The sequence below is a fragment of the Blennius ocellaris genome, assembly GCF_963422515.1.
Source record: "Blennius ocellaris genome assembly, chromosome: 3".
In the NCBI taxonomy this organism is placed as follows: domain Eukaryota; kingdom Metazoa; phylum Chordata; class Actinopteri; order Blenniiformes; family Blenniidae; genus Blennius; species Blennius ocellaris.
Window position 1 is genome coordinate 11,461,805 of NC_137652.1, and position 19,910 is coordinate 11,481,714.

The window sequence follows — 19,910 nt, forward strand, 5'->3', positions numbered from 1 at the left end:
CTCTAGATGATTTCTTTTGGTCGTAGTGACAGCTGGAATTGCTCTTTCTTATTTGATGAAATTACTTTTTGGATTGAAAGCGACAAAAATGTTGAAAGAAAGTTATGGTATTGGGTTTTTGCTCTTTCCAACTTTTTTTTTTTCCACAAGTGAGAAAGAAGCAGCCAAGGCAGTTACTTTAAGTGACTGATTTGTATTTGCTGTAGTAAGTTAGAGAAACATGCTTCTTCGCCAACAATCTTATCGCTTGCAATCTAAGTCTATTTTTTTCTTGTACAAACCGAGCAAGAGTTAATTAAATATCCCACTGAGATTTTGTAGAGCACTCAAACCAGGATCTTTCATTACTTAATGTTTTTACAGCAAATGTTCTCACACATTCTTAATATGTAGGACATCAAATATATCATATGGGAGACTAATGAAATATAACGAAATCACCAAATTAACTTCAACTGAAAAAATAGTAATCCTTTGTAACATTCTGTTTTTATGTGCATGTGAGAATGTGATTACAAGCTGTGGTGTCTTCTCGTAGTTCCAAGAATCACGTATTGATTGGCAGTCAATTCGCCGTTTATTTCGAATAGAAATAGTCACTCTCTACCGTGACGACGCCAACAAAAAAACAGAACAATCAAAAAACACATTAATTCATTCATTTGCCCCGGCATATCCCCAGAGAGGCTTCCCAGCATTCCTTATTACTTGCCCCTCCTCCCAGGTTCCCTCTCATCCAATCCCCATAACTACCGCAATACAAACAAACAGTAAGAATAAAGATAATAACACAGTTTAACAGAACAATTCACTTTTGTAGGCCTGATCAACAAATTCTCTCATATGTAAGTAAGCACAAAATGTTAAATATCAGGGTTAATTTAAGGTGTACCCTGCCATCACTGGGATCCATTCCAGTGCCCCATGACCCTGAGTCCGACAAAATGTTATAGATGGATAGATGTGGCTGGACCTTTTCCCAGTTAACTTTTATGAGAATAGATAGCCAGATTGTGACTGGGAGTTGTCATTGCGAGACAATCAAATGTGCACACACCTCAGAGCAAATTAGAATAATCCACCAACCCTTTGGATTGTGGGAGAATGCACACAGACTCATGGAGAGCCTGCAAACACCACACAGAGAGAGACTATAACATGGCGAAATGCTGGAGTGCATAGACTTTGCGACAAAACTGTTTAATATCCTTGTTGAACATGATGTCACTGATGACCTTCATTTCAAATAAGCAGACTTTGAACCAGAAGTGGCAAGGTTTTCCAATCCCACTGCTTGTGAATCATTGCCGTAGTTCCCTGAATAAAACCCTCATGAGACTGAAAAACACACGAGGAGCCTGCAACTGATAACTCAGAGCACACCAATAACATTCTGACTTGGTGTGAAGGTGTGAATGAGACGTGTGTTCACAATCAAGGTGGAGACACATGGAGCATGGGGCATCTTCAGTTCTGGCACAAACAATGAACACATATTTGACCAAACTTAGGTCACAAGGACAAGGATTCATGGAAACAATGAACAGGATTATGAACTGGATAAGATACCTCAATTACCTCTAACAGGTGGCCAGTGCAATACATAAGAGAGTAAATTGAAGTTAAACAAAGAGAAAACTCTTTATGTGAGAAACAGAAGAAAAATGGACAATCACCACATAGGTGGTCCAAGGTAGTAAAAGGCCCGAACCAGCAACAACAACTTGCTAATGGCCAGCCAAACTTTGTGGATGAACATAGACTTTGTATGCAATATTAAGGATCAAAAATCATTTCTCACTGACATCTTGGTGCCAGAAACCATTGCACCCCTTCTTAAGTCTTGTGGAGTTCAATGACTGACATCCAGCAAAAGGAGGGAAAACATCTTAGGATAGGATCATTCAACAGGAGGTTATATTGTAATGGCTGATTGGGATATATCTTACTTTCCTACATAATGCCTAAATGAAATAAACATTTTTGCAGTCAAGACTTACCACTTCCCTGCAGTGTCTCCTCTCATCAAGCACCATTATTTTTAAATATTACTGTCTGAACAATGCATATTAAAGACAAAATAATGACGAGGGAGTCCTTGGCTTTCCATTCAGAAACATCATCATAACAAAGGAGTTTACTTTGTGTTGGATGCCGATTTTGCCATGCTACTGTTGGAACCTGGCCCGAAGCCCTCCAGTCCTTCCTGCTCCATTGATCCTATACTTTTTTGTCTAAAAAGAGTTATAAACAAAAAGTTTGCAGTGGACATGTACTGCAAAAAAGGTTCATGTTATCCATTTTTCGTCAAGCAAAGAGCTGAAGTTAAACCTCATATAGTCGTGTGTAGTCTTTGAAGGTGGATTCATACAAACAAGAATAACAAGCAAAGAGACAAAAACTATTTTCCTGAAAAAAAAATTTTTTTAAATTATGCTACAAGAATTAAAGACTGCCAAAAGTTTGGTCTCATTGTGCTGCTGAGTTTCAAGAGGAGTTATTGATATACTGAATAGTTGAATCAAAGCATTAGAGTAAAATTGGCGGCAGCCATTTCTTAATAGCACACACCAGCAAAGACACACTGCAAAAAGATAACAGTATTTCTCTTAAAGTATATTCTGTGTTTAGTTCGTCAAACATTTTATTCTGTGGGTGTGCACGAATCACGCCCTGCCAGATTTCATTCAAGAGCAGACACAGCCCACCCTGCTCGGTGTGCATGAAGTTTCCCGGGGCAGCATTAACACTTTTCTTTTTGTTTTTTCAAATCAACCACACCGGTCAAAACCAAATGGGCTAACTCTTGATGATCGGGTGGAATTTTTATTCTAATTGTAGTGTAGCAAGTAAAAGATGATTGAAGTGTGAAGAGAGCAGCTCATTTAAAATTATAGAAACTATGGTCACTGTGAAATGTCTGTGATTTGAGATGTTCGATCAGTTTAGTAGACTAGAACACTTGTGAACATGCATCCCTCGCTTTCCCACATTGAGCTGGAAGAACATGATGCCTGACAGCTCCTCAATCACATCACAAGGTGAGAGTTGTATATTTACAAATGTGGCTGAGTTTTGTGAAATATCATCAGCCTACCCAGGACATGCATAGTTGACCATGACACCTTTCACCCACAGCTCATATGGCGGAATCACTGTGACCTTCTCAGAATCAGCTGCCCTCATCAGAAAACACACTGGCACATACATCAGCTCCCTTTCCATCTGTTTCAACCAGCCAGTGCTATATAGAGCAACATGGAACTGACTTCGAAAATGAGACCTTCACAGCTGAGAGTAAAGAAGGGCTCTCATTTGAGGATGAAATAATGTTTTTCTCCCCTCAACTCTGTGACTGAAACATATTTAAGGATATTACAAGAAGCAAAGCATCACTGAATGAAAGACACAAACAAAAATAAATTGTACTTCCTTCAAATTTGACTGGAATGTTTTGATCAAAGCCATCAAAAGAAGAAACAACCTAACCCCTTCCTAAAGTGTATACTGCAAGTTTCCTTTTGTTTTTTAAGTATAAAGACACATATGTGGAAACTGTTATGATTACATAAGATGTTGTGTAAAGCAAAATGATGCCCCATCAACCTCTCTGGATATGTATTTTTCTATCTCAAAGCAGTGAGTGGCATTTTTTTCCTTAGCGATATGAAATATTCACTCACTTTTGGCCGGAAGGAACAGATTACAGGTTGAGGAATAACACAGCTCATCCTGACAGCAGCTCCCCATTTCTCTTATATTTAGAATTACAATATGTTGGGTTTTAGTGCCGCACGTTTATTCCTCTTCCTCATCCTCGAAAAACACAAAATATTTCCTCAACAGTCAGTGTTTTGGTACCTTTTCCCAGGATATTATACAAATACAGGAGGTGGAACATGTTTTTAGAAAAAATTTGAGCTGTATCGAGAAGAAATGCATATTCTCAGAAAGTTTTATCATTTTAAATGTGTTTTCATGTGTAGAATATACATTGGAGTCTCAGAAGCTCTTCAGAACAAATAGTGCATGCTGCTGAGAGGTCATCTCTTTATCATCAAAGTGCAAAAACAGATAAGCGAATGAGTAAGGTCTTCAACATGAGGCTGTGATTTACTGTAATTCTCCTTCAGATGGGAACATGGGAGTTGTCTGACTAAGTAATGTTGACAATAGACCTTATTCGCAGTATGTTTGATGGATTATTAGCCTTAAATTAACATTAATTAACTTTTTTTAAACTGGGTTGCTGCTGTCTGCTTATCGGTAATTTCTCTATTAATGCTGCCTGTTTTTGTTACCCATTTGTTCCTTTAGAGAACTAATATACATCATCAAGTTGACCAAGCCATTACTGAGTGAAAACTCGGCTTACAATACATTATTAAGGTTGGCTTCGAGAAAGGCATGATTGAAGGAGATAATTAAAAGTAATAGAAGACTTATTTTTCAATGTGAATGACATTGTCACCCACCAATTCAACAGCTTGGAGTATTATACATTACTGGTCGATGTGATTGACAGGTCAGACCTGCTGTCAGCTCAACTATTGTGCTGGTTCACAGTACTTTGCGTCCTCATTAAAAGAATGCGAATGTCCCCAAAACAATCTAAGTTTGATAACTCAGGGAACACGGTCATGAATAATAAGTTGCCAGGATATTCACCTTTTGTGCTGCACTTGTCAGTTCGAGGTTGGCTGTGGCGGTAATGACAGCTTGACTGGTAACACGACGAAGGAATCAACTACTGAGCTAGAAACAGCGTGGATCTACATTGGATGTCAGGGTGCTTGAATGATGATGCCTGCATTTAGTTTGGTAGCAGAACAACAAAGTGATCGATGGTGTTTGCCAGAAAATTCTATCTGTAAAATTGACTCAAGTTTGCTTCTTTTTTTTCTTTTTTTTTTTCATCTCCTGGCTGAAATGGGTGCTGTGTTGGTTAAGAATCTTGACAACCAATGGCTGAAAAACAACACACTTCAAAACAGCTAACGTGTCCAGCTCTGCATCCTGGATGAGGCTTCGGCATCGCTACCTCGCAAGCACTCGGCTCTGCCATCAGTATTACTGTGAGCTTGTAGGAAACCCAGAGGGAAAACGATGTGTCAAAACACCTCCAAAATTTGGCAACACATGAAAGGTTGTCACAGGATTTCCAACAGTAGATTTACAGAGCGGCTTTCTCTTCACTGAAATAAGTGTGAAATACTACTTTTGCTGTCTCTGAAAGCATGCAGCCATCGAGTCGATTTGTCTCATTGGAGATTACAGCTGCGAGGGGGGGGAGATGACTTGCGACAGAATGTTGGGGCAGCAGCCATGCGACCAGGTGTTCATTCAATCTTCGTGGATTTAATGATATGGTGTATGATGGAGCAAGTTCACACCCTTGGATTTGCACTTTTGGCTTTGTGTGGCATCATCACATACAAATCTTTTCAATACAATAAGCTGCATTACCAAAGTTGATTCAATAGGTTGAAGAATCAGCTATATTGATTGACTGCCCCTTTGACAAGTTGTCAATATCATGTTTGTTTGTGTGTGGCTTGTGAATATGCCACATAATCTGATTGAAATATTTACTCCTGCCTTACAATTTTAATATCATATAATCCCTTTTTTCTAATTGAATTGTATGCTTTTTCTCATTGTAGATAACTCCGCATTGTTTTTTTTTAGGAAATAACCCCGTGCTATACAGATGGTTGTATTGTATATAAGTCAGTCAGTGTGGTCTTCTTTTAGCCTCACAACAAAACACAACATGGACACAAGAAGAGGGAATTGGTGCAAATTGCCTGTGGCAGGTTGGTTTAATTGGCCAACGCAAGTCAAAAGAATTTTTTTTTTTAACTGTCAGTGGAGCTGTGGCAAACAACTAGTTTAGTGTGGGTGTATTGCTACAGGGCACAATTAAGAAACACGAAAGTCATGAGATACGAACCAAGTGAAATGCCCACACACCGATATGCACTCACTTGAAAAGTGGACATAAGCACAGCTTGTTTTCTTGACCAATCTTGATGCCAAAAATACAAACTATTACAATGTTTGCTAATTGCAAACATTAATTGGGGGTTTAGAGTTCTTGAAACAATTAAAAATCTTTCTGCAAAAAGTTTTTTTCTAGTTAGAACCTCACTTTGCTTTATACAATTTTATAGATGGGGTTAAATATTTGCTTTCTGGCTTGCTTTCAGCGAGACACCAGGGACAATCAGTGTGCCTGGATCATTTGCATCGCAGGCAAAGAGCTCAGCTGTTCACCAAGACTCATCTTGACTTGATTATGCATATGCAGGTTTGGAATTTTATGCCTACTCCGCTCTGTGTCCAATTCATTTTGCACCAATGAGCAGTCAGGCCAGGGTCTGCGACAGTCATGAAGGTGAACATGTTTGAAATATAAAGCTGCGTCCAATGTCTCATCTTAACAACTTCGACATGGCAATGGTATTACTGTAACAATTAACTATTAACTGCATGCCACTGCAAAATCAACCATTTTCAGACGTATTTTATCCAACTTAGAGTGCATACGAGCTGATGTTGACAGTCCATTAAAGGTCTGACACAGAGACACACACAAGTACAAACAGGGGCAATTTGGAGTCAACACTTAACCCAACTCAATAACCATGACTTTGGACTAGGAAGGTGCCTGAATATCCAGAGAAAACCAATGCATGCTAAAAAAGACTGAGGTCAAGGATCAATGAACCTGCCATGTCGAGTGTCCTATACTTCTCAAGTTGATGTATTTCTTGCCTGAGCTTCACAAGTGTTTGTATTCCTGGTTTTTTGTTGTGGCCAGATGTGCTTTTGTTATTGACTCCCCACTTGTCTCAAGAGATCATCGAGCCCTGCCTGCTTGTGCTTCTTTTTCAGTCTGTCTGTTATGAGTTTGACGCTTGTGTGTATGTCTGTATATTTGAGGGAATGTATCCATGTGTGACAGATTCTAGCTCACCTCTATAGCTGGCTCTGTAGCTGGGATTGTAATTTTTGTTTGTTTGAAAATTGTCTTTATTGATTTATTGTTTCTTTACATGAACAAGACTCTAATCAGAAACTCCAACCCTCCGCCCTCTTTAAGCAAGTAAATGAACTATATTAAATACAAGGAATAAAAAATATATTAAGAAATGCATCCAACTATACAGTACACTAACAACACCAAATGGTTATATGACAGTATGATAGCTAATATTTTCATGTTTGTTGGGAAGAGTCAACAAGCAGAACACGTTGCAAGGCAATCGCTTCGTATATTTAATAACAGGGGGCACAAGGAACCTGAGACAAGATCACAGGGAACAGAGCTTCGCAGAAAAATGAACACAGGACACAGAACTTAAGGACAATATATACTGCTGTCAACAGGTGAAGACAATCAAACAGTCAAACACAGGTGGTTACAACAAGCCCTCCACTACATTGGTCGTTTGAGTTGGATGGCGTTTTGGGTGAAAGTCAACAATCGGACATGAAGAGGGAGGAGTCAAAGTGTGTGTGTGTGTGTGTGTGTGTGTGTGTGTGTGTGTGTGTGTGTGTGTGTGTGTGTGTGTGTGTGTGTGTGTGTGTGTGTGTGTGTGTGTGTGAGACTACCCACGGTGCGCTGTTTTGTAAAAATGTTAAAAAGGTTCCTCAACATTCCCCAAAAAAGCTCTTTTTTTCTGATATGAAATAGCTCTTCTTTGAGGGTAAGTATGATGAGAGCTCCATCAAATAATTGACCTTCTGGAGTGATTGCCTCAACTTGGATCAATGCCCTGGGTTGTTTGTTTGGGTCTGGATATCACCATGTCCACCATGTCACATGCAAACTCCTCACAGAAAACCTGCAACCAGTATTGCAATTTGAGTGTGCAAACCATTATCCCACTATGTTGTTTTTTTTCATACTTTTACAAAAAAGTTGCTTTTGGAAAATTACAGCAATTTCTGATTTTAGCAAGAACAATTTGGGTGATATTGATAATGCATTCCTAATAAAAAGAATATTGTAGGCAAATGAGATAAAGATAAAATAAGCATATTTTCCCAAAGATCTTTCCATCCAGCTTCAATACCTGCCTAATCTAAAGTGTTGTTGTGGGTTGAAAATAACCTATTGGCAACGTGTCTCCAATTGTGTGACTTTTTCCTTTGAAGGCAAATCGGTGCTTACGGTAGATTCTGAAGTGATTCCTCAGTCTGTGATGTACCCGACGCTGTGTACAACCGCTTGTATCTGATTTCCAGCCCATTTAGCCTTAAATGTCCCTTTTCTTGTATCACCCTTTTACCCACATGATTTATTCTTCACCTCCACTGTGAAATCCACTTTGGGTCAAAAGGCTGATAGACTTGCAATTGAGAAAGCTTCCAAAGAGACTGATGATAAAAGATCATATACTATAAGTGAAGGAACCACTGGGGGATCAGGACTCACACCAAAGCTGGGCAGACAAATGGGAGATTAAAGGGTCAGTTCACAGTATTGAAATTTAATACTTCAGCTATCACCCTGACATGAAATATATATTTTTTTAAAGTCACAATCAAAACCACAAGAGACAGTGTCTCACATTTACGGATAATGTGCAGCACCAGAAATAGGCTTGTGTAACTCATTTTGCCTACTTATGCCTCCCCCTCGAAGTGAAACAAAAATAAATGAATCCCTTTCAGTTTCTGGGATTTACCAAAAGCTGGTAGTTAATTGACTTAAATGCAAAGCAATACTTTTCCAAGTGTAAAAGATTGAATGAAAGTCTCCCTAAGTAAACACAGCAATCATATACTTGACTGGAAATGAGTGCAAATACTTTTTTGCTCATTGAAAACCCAAACTGGCCAGTGTTTTCCTGTCATTAATCATGTCTGAACCACTCTACATTATGCTGTACATGCTGTAACAATTGCTCGCACTAATTAATACAGATGCTCGTAAAACGGATGGGGAAGAGCGTAGTGAGGAGACTGAGTGTGTCCTGTGAACCCAATAGCAATTTACTATTGATTTCCCATCGAACACATGCACGGAGTGACTGAGACTAATGGGGGGTCTTGGAAAGGACAGGGAGAATGAAGAAGAAAGGAAAAGAGGAGAGCCAGGAGAATTAGATGAGGAAAAGCCTGAAAAGAAGGTTGAGCTTCCGTTTTATGATGGTCCAGTGGAGTTTGCTGCGTTTTCACTTGTCCGCTCCCTTGCGAAATCAGACCTTCTGGCAGCGTTTAAACAAGGGGTGTTTTTAATAAGCCAAACAAACAAAAACTCAATGTTTAAAATCAAACTTTATGGGTCTTTGAAGGCTGGAAATACCTCAACACAGCTTGAAATTTAGCTGTTCTCAATTCTGTTCTCCATATTCATAGTGCCAAGTCTTTTTCTCTCCAAACAGAATGCTTTTGGTTTCCTTATTTGATACTTGCACCGTCGGGTATTGAGATTGGCCTTCAGTCAAACTTGATAAAGGTGAATGTATGACACTGTGAGAGTTCTTGAGAAAAATAAATTCCTAACGCTTCTTTCAAAATCCAGTGGTTTCACCTAAAACCTGGCACATGCATATTAACCATCAAAAAAGGTTTAAGGTTCTTAATTCAGTTCACAGAGCACAGTCAAACTCATCTGACTTTGACTGTCAGGCTTTCTTAATGAAGTAATGTAAACTGTAAATGTACCATCATACATCGCTCTTCTCCTTGGATCTTCCATGCTTACACGATTAATTACTTTGCTTGTTATCTTGTGTGGGCTTTATCTTGTGTGGACTAAGTTTGACTGAAGTGTAATTACACAACTTGTCAACAATCTTTTTTCTTTATTTCTGCACTGATTCATCTTTTCAACACACTTCCAAATGTTACTCTTTCCGGTTATTTCCTGTTATGAATGTTTATTAAAAGTAATAGTGAGCACATAATTAAGACAAAGAAGCTGCACTGGTATTTCCTGCCTGAGTGGCAACAAATTACACCTGAAGAAGAAAGAAGATGGAGTTTGGAAGCGAATGGAGGTGCTGGATGGGTTATAAGAAGAACTTACATTCAACAGACTGAGGTTTGAGCGCAATGAGAAGATAAAAGTTGATTTTTGTTTTCATGTACCTTGAACATAGATGTTTGATACTACACAAGCAGATGTTCCTGAACCCATCAACTATTCTTTTTAATATTGTTTCATGCCTTCATGAGAAAGTAAGAACAGTTCTCTATGGGGGAATATGAACTCCTGAGATGTAGACCATGTTCTGTCTTACTTTTAAAAGCAACCTCCCTGCTGAAAAATTGGGTGCATTATCTACTTCTTTCGTACAAATAGAATTGATCTACTGTTTTGACTGACAACTTACATTTATGTAACTTTCCATACTTATACTATATCATAAAGCTGAAAATCTTACACTGTGCTGTTACTTTGTATAGCGCTCACAAAGTCATACTAAAACACATTATTGACATCAAATGGACATCTTTCTGTTCACACTTTTAAGTTCAGAGACTACACGCTAACAAAACCATTTTTGAACACAATATTTCTCCTAATAGGGTATAGTCAGTGTGTGATTTCTGTGAAGAATAAAAGGATTCTGCAATATTTAAGATGACAAGGGCTGGTAAGGAAGAAATCAAATAAGATCAAATAAAACAGACAGAGTGCAGTTTCAGTGTTACATTTCACTGAAATATAAAGCTTTATAACTTCACTTGAACTTCACAAACGTTTTAGGTGGTTTCATTGCAAAGAGTTAATATAGGTTTGACTTGTGCAGATTGACAAATGTCCCTCGTTGCCTGTGGATCGGTGTGTGCCTGTGTTTATTCCCTGGCTGAGCAGAAATTCTTCCAATCAAATGGCAGGTGGCCTGATCTCTTCTTCATTCTAACCCAATTTGTCCCCAATGGTTGGTGAGAAATTTATTTGACTAATGTTGTGTTTGATCAGACAATATAAGTGAAGTATCATTAGGATGTTTTCTTTTAATTATGATGAAAAAAAGCTTGGTCATTGCTGTTACACTCTACTGATATACTTACCTTGTTTGGAATGGCACAGTTAACTTAACGTTCCAACTGGAGAAGTTATTTTTTGCACCACAGAGATTTCAGCTTATGTTTTGTGTTTCTTGGCTGTGGGGATGGGCGAAAAGTCAAGAGTTACATTCACAGTTTGTTCCTGGACTTTATTAATTAAAGAGGTTTTCTGCATCTTACATAACAACCCATTCCTGTCTCAACAATGGCTAGGGGCTGTTTTTCCTGGAAATTAAAATATTTAAAAACTTTTAATAATGAGCCAGGCTCAACCTTGTGAGTCGTGGTTTTCTGTGGTTTCTATTTATTGATCGGCTATGGCTGCAAACTTTGTGTAACCTTCACAACTGTACATATAGAATATTCAAACTTGAAAACATGAAAGTACTTACATAAAAAAGAAAGTAAACAAATTCACGTCAAAATAAACAAAATAACAATCAAGTCCCTTCCACACATGACAGTGGAAATGAACTGAATGTGTTTCAGTGTGTGCGTGTGTTTCATCCCAATTTGCCATAATATAAATAATTTTTTAACCTGAACTAAAAGTATTATAAGCACAACAAGGATGAATCAATTAAATTGAAATGAGCAGTGTGCAGTGAGCAAGCAGTATCACTGCATCGATGCTGTGCACATCACCAGCTGAAGGTTATGAAGCCAAATGAGGAATAGGAGGAAGGACAACAATATGCAGAGTACAATGAAGGAAAAATGACTCAGCAGGACAAAAACAGCATGTCGGAAACTGATTCAACTCTCCTGTAAAAACGGGGTTTTCAGTGAACTTCAAATAACACAAACCCAGACAGCATATGAATGTCACTATTATCACTGAACTTCATCCAGAAAAGGAGTATATGCACGTTTCAATGACCTTTGTAAATAATGAATTACATGAATCATTCATTTCCTAATATTTGTATAATGCATCTGAAAAATATTCTCAACTGGCCATGGCGTGTGACATTCCTGATATTCGTGGAGCATGTTTTTGGCAGCCAAAAAAAACATTCAAAGAATAACAAGACTTGCTTCGATACGTGAAGTTCCCAACTGAGCGTGCAATGCGTGGTGATGTGTTATACAGTGTGGCGGCATTCACTCTGCGACCGCATCCTCCTCTCTGCTCAAATCTATGGCATTTCTCTGGATGTGGAGAGTGTGAACTGTTCAACAGCTGATGGTACGCCTCATGGAGGCGGACACCCGCACCTCCACGAGACCGTATCACTGACGGGGTGATTCTCTTTTCCTCTCGTGGACCATGCACCCAGTCACAGATTGCACCCTGACCGGCCGCCCACATCGCTCAGAGCAAAATCCATCACTGAATATACCAAATTCTCCCGAATCGCCACATTCGTGACAGATTTGTGTTCGAAAGTGATCATGCCCAATGGCGCACAGCAGTGCTGACCAGTGTACAGAATCAGAATCAGAATCAGAATCAGAAGCTTTATTGTCATTGTACAGGTACAACAAAATTGCATAGAAAGTTTTGGGGAAAGAAGGACAACATGAGGTGAGGAGAGGAGGGGGAAAAAAGGCAGCCGTGTGCATTAGCGTGCAACACCACAAAACAATATTGGCAGTGCATAATGCCTAGTGATGATCTGCCACCGTTTCGTGCTCTTACTTGTAACGCATGATAACATGTCGTGATTGTCTGTGACACCTCTGCCCCAAATCGTATATTTGATGTCAAAATCATGACCCATGGTAGGGAATTGAGATTTATACCATTGTTGACTTGTCGTTGTTGTGTGTAAACATACCAACAATGGAGAAAGGCAATTTGTCATTATTGTTTGTCTCAGCTGGAATCACTCTGATGTGTGGATGGAGCATCTGTGATCTGACAGACTCAATGAGGTTGACAGAGTAACTTGAAAGTCCATTCAATCCCAGGGTCCTCCCACAGGTGTTGTCTCCAATTTAGTCTGATTAGACCCATTCTCAACACTGTGAGGGTGAATGCCCACTGTGATTGGCTGACACCCGCCTCTTTCTTCTGTTTAATTTGATGCACATGTGAGGGTGGGCTAGCTTTGATTACTTAATAATCTGCATTCATTCATTGGTGAATAAATCCTGAATAATTCCGTCTCCTCACCCGGGAGCATTCACACAACTTCTCTATGAATCCACAGAAGCAGGGTCTTCATTTAACCAACCAGAAGTCAAAACATGAAGGGTATCTATGCATTGCTTTGGCCTGTGTGTCAGAAAATCATCAACTGCTCTTTTTGTTGTTGTTTTTTTATGACTTTTGACTTTTACTCAATATAAAAAAAATGTCAGTTTCATATTGTAGATTGTAAACCTGGGTTATTATCAGATTTTTCCTTCTGAATATTATTTAGTGTCTAGCCAGCATGATGGTGGTTAGCATTCTAATTTTGGCATGGTGTATCAGCCATCTTTGCATTATTCTCAGCTATTTTTCCGGATTGTTTGTTAATCCAGCTCACGTCTATACCCAATGATGTCTCCATTGTCCTTGAACGTTTCCTGAGCGACTCCTGACGTCTTTAAATAAATCTTACCTTCAAACTGAGAACCTGTTTTCAATTCTGATTCTGGGGGTTTTACCCTTGCACACTACCGCTCACGTTACCATAAGTAGGTTTAGAGAAATTGCACGAGACGATGTCAGAATCAGAATCACAATTGCAGACTGAATATGTTTACAATGCAGTTCATGTCTAAGGTGAACTGCTATCTATTCACAATGATGATGGTTCCCTTTAGGTGTAATAGGCGTAAACATATACTCTGCTTTTGCAGCTTTTGTAGGGAATGATTTAGCCTGAATCAAATGACTCAGATTAGCTTCACGACAACCTGGGGAAGAAGAGATAAAAAAAACCCCAATACATTACAACAGATGAAACCAAAGTAGATGATGAATGAAAACATGTTTTCAATTAGATTGAAGACAAATAGTATGATAAGAATATGTGTTTGACATTCTGGAGGCAAATTAGTTTTTTGTGCCTCTGAGGAATAATTGTTGGAACTCAGGTTGTCGAAACAAATGTTTTAGGGTGAAAAAACATCTTTTCTATACCACTTATCCTGTTTGGGTGAAGCCAATCCCAGCTAAGTAGCCCTGGCAGAGTCGCCGGTCCATCACAGGGAAAATACATAGAGACAGTCAATTACACACACACACACACACACACACACACACACACACACACACACACACACACACACACACACACACACACACACACACACACACACACACACACACACACACACACACACACACACACACACACACACACACACACACACACACACACTCGCATTCACACCTATGTGCAATTCAAGGTCACCGACTCACCTCACATTCATGTTTTTTTCAGACCGTGCAGGAAGCCATTGTACCCAGAGGAAAACCATGCACACACAGGGAGAACATGCCAACTCCACCCAGAAAGACCAGGCCAGTATTTGAACAAGTGGGAGTCTTTTTATGAGGCACGAGTGCTAACCACTCCAACTCCATATATAACTGGATGAATGATCAAAAAGAGCAAAAAGGAATTTGAGAGCATTTACTTGATCGTACAGTGAAACTCAAAACTTTGTTTTCACTGTTGGAAATCCTTCAACAGTCTTATATTCTGTATATTTGACCAACTATTATTAGGACGCTCACCAAGACGGGATTTTATATCAGGGAAACTAGAGCATTAGAGACCGTGAATATGGGAAATAAACAAATGTTCAGATCTGGGGAATCAGTCATTGCAACAAATAACTTCACATTATCAACTGACAAACAGGGCCTCAAATTCACTGACCTTTTCATACTTTTCTGTAGCAAAGCACTCAGTTGCGGTATTGTCTTTCAATCTAAATAAAAAGTGTTTTAGTTACATTTTGTGTCCACTGTTTCCAGCAAAAAGGCCAAGTTGAAAGGGGGGAGGAATTGTGGCTTCATTTCCCTCCAGCAGGTACAATATGTGTTGAAAACAATTTCCTAATTAACTCTCTTTAGCCTGTCATGATGTTTTTAGCTGGGTCAGCTGTGTAATGGGAGCTTAATCAAGTTTCATGTTATAATGCAGTCTTTGAATTAACAGCATGGCCCAAAGTGCTTCGTGCCGCCATCTGTGGCAGCATGATGATGATGACTAAATATCCATCTCACCAGACAGGTGCCAAAATCTTACGAACTGCACTCAATCATGACCAAAAATACTGACGGCAAATGCACGCACACACACACACACACACACACACACACACACACACACACACACACACACACACACACACACACACACACACACACACACACACACACACACACACACACACACACACACACACACACACACACACACACACACACACACACACACACACACACACACCCATAAAACAAAACACACTTTTTTGGACGAGAGACAGGGGGGCCGAGGGTAAGTCACCTTACCTCCCTCATGCTGGGAGAAGGTGTCCCGTAGGCCAGTAGCTCCCAAACTCATGACTTTTAGAAATACCAATATTTTAAGAGTCCCAAAGCCAAAGACATTTGGTGCTTCGATGCACAGGTCAAGTAGTTTAACTGTAGCAGTCAAGGTTGTCATCACATGGCTGTGAGCCACCCCGCTATGGGAACCACAGTCTAGAGCACGTGTCAAACTCAAAGCCCACCGACATTATATTTGATTACACTACATTGGTAACATAGTTACATTCATAATGTCTTACAGTTACATGTGGCCCTTTGAGGACAGCCATTATGCTGAAGTGGCCCTCGGTGAAAATTAGTTTGACATGCCTGGTGACAAATTCTTTTTTCTGCTCCTCTACCAACTAAAAATTCTATGACAGTTCTCTGGGTTTAGCAATGTATCTCTCACGCACACACACACACACGCAAACAAATAAGTCACAACATATTGTTGCTGTTGTCATCAATCAGCCACTGAAGAAGTGAGTAAATCTTTCTTCCAGCACAGCTGAGTGAACCTAATGAGGGATGAGAAATCATTGGCTGGATGCAGCGCTTGTTATCACCAGACGCTACACACAATGATGTCTCTGAGCTTATGGTCTTTGGCAGTTCCAGCAGTCTTCCTTCTCAAATGTTTTTATTTATTTAAAAGGTTTGATGGTTTGAAATACATTTGCTGCTCGTCACAGTCCCAATGTCTGCCTGGATTTTGTCATTTCAGACATGTGATGTCTCAAAACATTTCTCCTCTGTGTCACAGATTGACTTAAAAATACATTTTGTAAGCCTCCAAAGATCATTTTTGATTTGCCATACACACAGCTTTAGCCAGTAGCGAGAGGGTTTAAAAGCCATTTTTCTTGGAACATTTTCAAGATATGTGTTTTGCTGTTTTCTGCTTATTGTTGACGCTGTGAATTCATTGCTGCAATCTCAAAAACATGCTTTGTATTCACAGTTAATAATTATTAGCAACAAACAATTGCCGTTGTAAATTGCAGGCTGGTTGCATTGATTATCATGCCTGGTTATGAATTCATTTAAACCTGCATATATGGAAAACTAATGAAAATGTGTGGCTTAGATCAGACATGATGAATAAAGAAATTGTCAGTTACAGGTTATTACAGCGCTCTTCCAAAAGCATTACATGTGTTTCTTGTGCAGAACACTTATTAAAAAACCCCACTCCAACCCACTCCAACTCCATACACATGCTGCCAAATTAATGTTATTGTTGCCTTAATCCCTAATTCCTACATGGTATCTAACATCATTGAGAATAAACTATAATTGAATGAGATTTGCTCTCCATTGCGTATATATGCTAACATTTTAGACCTAATTCGGTCTGCATATTTCCTCCTTTGCAAAATCATTTCGTCTAGACTGGACTGCTGTAATTCCCTTCTCTCCCTCTCAAATCCATTCATGAACTCCATCTGGTATAACATGCAGCTGTCTAGGTCATCATAAGACACTTATCCTTAACATCCTATAACTCTAGTCCATAATAAGCTCATCTGGCTCCCAGTTCAACAATGCATTAACTTCAGAATTTTACTTCAAGACCCTCCATAACCTCACTCTTCCAGGCTTCACTGACTCCATCCACACTGACTGACCGAGCTGCACTCTGAGACCTGCCGCCTCTTTAAACCTCACTGTCCGTGCAGCCCACCATGGGGTCCAGAGCTTTCAGCATCGTTCAAATCTCTTTCAAAACCTATCTGTTCAAACAAGCACATTCATTTCAAAGGATGTTGGTTGATAACTTAATGTTGTTAGTATGGTTTTTAACTTATTATGGCCTCAAATTTATTATTATTATTGTTGTTATTATTAGGGTCCGAGCAATGCATGGGATCTTATTGAAACCGTAGGGATTTTTATTATATTTGTCAGCCCAAACAGATGTGTTTTTGAGGGTCTGAGCATACATAACAGGCCCTTTGAACATTTTGAGAATTTGGGGGAGTTACACAAGTGGCTTGCAAAATAGCTCCACCTGCAAAATTGATAAAAGGTAGCCCCAGAATCCTGTTTCACTGAGAGCTAAAAAAGAAAAAAAAGTCAGAGCACATACTGTATGTAACATCCCAAGATGCACAAAATAGTCTCTTGCACACATGCCGAAAACTCAACAGGAGGTCCACAATTTTGAAATATATATCAGATTTTTGCAGATTTTGGCCCAAATTAAATTGTCTAGAGAACTAGTCCAAGGGGGTAATTCCAAATGACCTAAACATTGACATGGTGATAGAATAGAGATTGGGGAGCAAAGCATATCAACATGGCACCAAAACCATATTATTAATTTTAGTCGTACTCAAGGTGTGGCAATGGCAATTTGCGCTAATCAAAGAGGAAGTGCAATGTAAATAGCCTGTACATGGTCAGATCGGCCTCAAAGTTCACATATTGCATCAAAGACCAGCCCTCAGTAATCCTGCTCTGCTCTCCGGAAGGGGGGAGGGATATAATGTGTACGTAGCTGGAAAGGAGATACCCGAGAGGAATATGTTTTAATGCTTTTACATGAGTTGTGGACTTTTCTTACATCTTGGAAATGACACAAAGATATCCTGTTGTTTATTCCCCACATACTTGAGTGAATTTTGTGGTTCATATTTCTTCAGGCCAACAACTCCACATGCAACTTATTTTAGTTTACTTAACCACGACAGGTTATGTTTGTATTAGATTTCAAGTTGCTCGAACCATTGTTACTCACAGACATTTTGCACGTTGACATGAATATACAGAGTGTACAGATCAATATTTCAATGTAGGATTAGAGCCTAAGGTATTGGAAGTAATTTTAATGCAAACTATAAACCTCATGGTTAGACCCAGGGGCAATTTCATTATTGCCTGATAAGAAGAACTTCACCATGAATGTTTATTTCAAAAACAATGATAATTTCCAAACAATAATCTGAAGTGTTCAGATAATACTCTGGTAATACTGTATTTTCTTACAGTTTTATTCCTTAACATTTTGATGACTCTAGACTAAATGTTATTGGATTAACCTATAAACAAATTCCTTCGTCTGTAACATTTAATCAGGTCTTACAAGGGACACAAGATTGATTAGCCTTTAACCAGAGTTTCAGTTCTTTTTTAAATGCTGTAATAGTGGAAGACTCTCTAATAGTAATTGGAAGATTATTCCAGCTTGTTAACCCTTTCACTAAAATGGTGTTTGTCCAGTGGTGGTTCATCTGAATAGAACCTCACAGTCTCCTCTCGTGGTTGATGTCTTTTCGTCGAATAAATTCCTCGAAAGGGGGAGGGGCCAAACCATGGAGGGATTTGTAGACGAGACAAGCATGTTTAAAAATTCAGAAGTTTTCAAAACTCCAAAGATGGTATTTCTCTAAAATTGGACAATGGTGAGAGGAGTATGGTTATTTGGCAAACACCTTAATGGCTTTTTTATGCAGCTGTTCCACAGGTTTTCGTGCAGTTATGCCAGCAAATGACCAAACAGTAAAACAGTACTCTCAGTGAGAGAAGATCATACGAAGAAGATATGATTTAGCAGCAGTGATGGAGACAAAAGGTCTGATTTGTTTAACATTTTGGAGGTTGAATTTTATAGTGTTTTTATAGCGTTCAACCTTTTTTTATGTTTCTTGAAGGAAAAGTTTGAGTACAGTACTGAATCTCAGAGATCAGTTCAACGACCTCTCCGTCTATAGAGACTGAAAGGTTGTTCTGCTTTGTTGGTCTTTTGGAAAATTTGATACACATTGTTTTTTTTAGTATTAAAAAGTAGACATTGATCTTTGACCCAGAGTTGGACCTTAGTTAAAGCATTTGTAAGCTTGGATGAAATTTTGAAAGAAATTACCCAAGTTAACGCTGTGTTAAAATGAGATCACTCAATGTTAATCACAGAAGTGCAATGACATTAAAAGCTTAGAAAATTAAAAGCACAACTTTTTGAGGAGCCTTTTTCCAAAAGATAAATGGTCCTAATAATAAAGAGGACCTAAAATCTTCAGTCCTGTGAGTTGGATATAAATTACAACTCCTTCTGCTGCAGTGATGAGCGCAGCCTTTCTCAATGGACACCGTAAATATTGTTAGCCTCAACCATCTAAGAGGATGTAGTGTTCAGCGGAAAGACTATAACAATTTCTTTCTTTACTTGAGTGACAGAAGAAGGGAAAATCCATCTATACTGACAGAAGCATATGGCAAAACCCACAGCAGAGGTGACAAGCGATCACAGTGGATTTACAGAAAACAGAACAGTTCAGAGAAGCTGTGTAGCTCTGTCACCATCGTAAGCAAGCAGATCAACATATATAAGCTGATGTAATAAAAACCAGCAAAGCAGTGATGATTAATCACAAAGGACTTAATTGATTATATAATTTGA